We start from the raw sequence: 3,352 nt of genomic DNA on the forward strand, positions 1-3,352 counted from the left end.
TCAATATTAGAATCATAATCCTTGGCAGATGAATGATTCTAGTAGTACCAATTACATTGTGAAATATGCTCAATAAAAATGAATCCAACATTCAATTATACTAAGCCATTTATTTCTTAACTGATACTAGCAAAAATGACAATGAATTGACTTATGCCAAATAAATGTTATTTCATATAATATTCTACTTAATTTATAAGTAAAACAAATTGTGATATGGTTTTAAGAAAGTAACATAGGTTTCTAAGGAAGCATAATTTTATTTCTGTAAATTTTCCAAGTATGGATAATAAGTTTTCAACTATTAACACACATGACATATTGTGTTGCCACCATCTTGAGTGACTTTTTCATTTTTGTTACCTATGAAAAATTGAGTACAGGGAAGATTATTTGATAAAATTTCAATTATTGTTTACTGCACTACTGGAACGTGTTCAAATGTATAGGTAACAGCTATATTTCTGGATCACTAGTGCTTATTTCTTTATGCTACTGATTGCTGTAGCAATCTACCTTTACTGAATTAACAATTATTTCTTGAAACTACCTTGCCATCATGAATGTATATTATTTTGGGGAAAGGATAGATTATATACATATAAGCCTTATTGTATAACTCATAAGTATTGACAAGAAAAAGAACTCTGGAATGAGATGGTCTCAGTTATTAATTCAGGTTCTCTTTCTGGTCAATTCGGTACCATTGAGCAGATGGTTTTACTGTTTATATCTGCTGTATCCTCCCTTAAATTTAGATAATAGCATTTAAATAAAAACATATCTTTGTGCACTAAATTAAATGATTATTATAAAATGCTGACTGCATTCACAAAATGGTTGCATAAAATCTACTGTTACTGCTGCAATTATTGCTACTACTATCCTTTCAGAAGTTTTTCCCTGGATATTGCTATATATGCCTCCCTGTCACCATCCAATTCTTAATTAAAATATTATTTTTCTCAAAGAAGTTTTTCTTGATGCACACAGTTGATACAGCTATATGCCCAATTCTTGCCATTTTCTACCCTCTTATTTGGTCTTAATCTCATTACAACTCACGCTAATAATTTGTTTTTTGTTGTATTTTCTACTTCTCAAATAAAATGCATGGTCTACCTGAGCTGTGCTCCCTTTTGTGAATTGCTGTGTCTCCAGTACTTGAAAAAGTCTAACATACAACTATAAGATAATTACTATTTACAATATAATTGTAACATAAATTAATTGATGATTCATTTCATGCATGTGCATAAAATAAAGCAATGGGTTCTTAAAGATTATAGGTACAATGAAAAATACCTTATGAAGGAACAGGGAAGAAATACTTATGTTAATATTCAGAATTGCATTTATTTTTGAAGAATCTAGTAAACCAAACCTATCTTCTCAAGGTTTGGTGGCTATTCTCAGGGGTCAACTGGACTATGTATGAAATTAATTAAGAACTCAAGCAAGTGGGCACTTCTGTGAGGTAATTTTCTTGATTGAATCATTAAACTCAAGGGATCCACTCTAAAGTCAGACCACATGTTTTTCCGTCTGCCTCCATAAAAGACCTAGAGAAAGAAACTTTTATTTGTTTATTTGTTGATTTATTAATTTATTTAGCCTGCTTCCACTCATTCTCACTGATAAGTTCATATATCCTACTTATGAGGCACTACTTCACTGGTAATACAGCCTACTTCTTCAGGACTCTGACATAATGAGCAGCTGAGATATCTGTCTCATGGATGGAGCAAGTATTGGAGACTAGCGTTTTTCATAGGAAGATAGTCATGGTTGGACTAGCTGAAGCACATCCTGTAAGCCACTTTAAGAAATCATAAATAAATAAATAAATAAATAAATGAATGAATGAATAAACAGGAATTATGAGAGCCTAATAGCTTTATGGGAAGAAAAGTACTCAACTTTGGACCAATGAGAAAGAAAATGCCTGAGATAAATTGAGAAATTCTATAGTCCAAAGGCACAGATTCATAATCAAAGACTACTTTGAATAGTTCCTTTTCTCTGACGCATGGTATGGCTCAATAATAATAAAAAAAAAAGACACAAAGTATAGTAAAAGGCCAAAAACAAACAAACAAAAATAAGCCCAAGTTAGACAAACAAGAAATAAAACCACAAAACTTCAAAGTGATAGAGCAGGCATATGTCAAAATCAAATATAACAGGTGTGTTGAAATATTATACACACAAAATTTAAAATGACTATGATTAATATGCTAAAAGCTAAGATGATTATATTAGATAACATTCATAAAGCATGGATAATATAATTAGAAAGATAACAAAAGGGTTGTTAAGTACAAAGAAAAACATGAGATTTACTGGATGTGGCCACAGTGGAAAGAGAAAGACCAGTGAACACCTTGATTCCATCTTCTAAGAAATAACCACAAAGAAATGTTAGAGACTGAGACAACTAAGAAAAATGAATGAAAATGACCTTTTGTGAAGAATGGCATCAATCATATAAAGAAACTCTTCATTTGAAGATATATCAATATAATGAAAACCAAAAGATTAAACTATGATATTAATTTTTAAAACCAGAAGAGATTATCCTAGGACAGTGGAATTGTTATAGTAGGAATATAATACATATACTGGAAGAGGTACCAGAAGAAAAAACAGTAAATCAGTAATAGATTCTTTTGGTTTCAAGTTTAAAATTTTGTAGAGGAATTTTTATCCAGCAACATGACTGCTCTGGCAAGTGATCACATCCAAAAACCTTCTAGGTCAAGGTGGTCTGGTTGCAATGATCCTCTAACTAGAATATAGGCATACCCTTAGTACATAGATCTAACCCCTAACCATGGAAGTAAGGTTAGTTTGTAGAAGGAAGAAGCTGTGTTTGAAAATGGCTTGTAATTGAGGGGCAAAGTGATGATTCAGAGAAAGATTTGACAAAATGAGTCAGGATTGGATATGTCCAATACACAGGAGAACATCACATGAAAGAGGCTCCATAGGAGCAGTATAGTCATTTCAGTTCATGAAGTTGAGTTTGGCTCAGTTTAGTTAGTTGAGTGAGTGCAGTGCAGTGGAGTTGTGTGTTCATGAGTTCATGCAGAGGCAGTTTAAGGTTGAGAATAAGGAGCTAGTAGATTAGAGTCAATTATCAGAGATAGTTTGAGGCTGAACAGAAATTCAGTGAGAAGTTGTGAGAAACAAGATTTAATAACTCAGTTTGGAGAGGAGTTTGAGCCAGAACAGCTAACTTGAATCAGCCAGCTATAATTCAAAAGAGGAAGAAAGGATGATTTACTAAGCATACAGTCTCCAAGATGAAAACTACACATTTTATACAAAAGTATTATTTACATAAATGAAC

This window comes from Mastomys coucha, chromosome X, assembly GCF_008632895.1.
Source record: "Mastomys coucha isolate ucsf_1 chromosome X, UCSF_Mcou_1, whole genome shotgun sequence".
NCBI classification, from domain to species: Eukaryota; Metazoa; Chordata; class Mammalia; order Rodentia; family Muridae; genus Mastomys; species Mastomys coucha.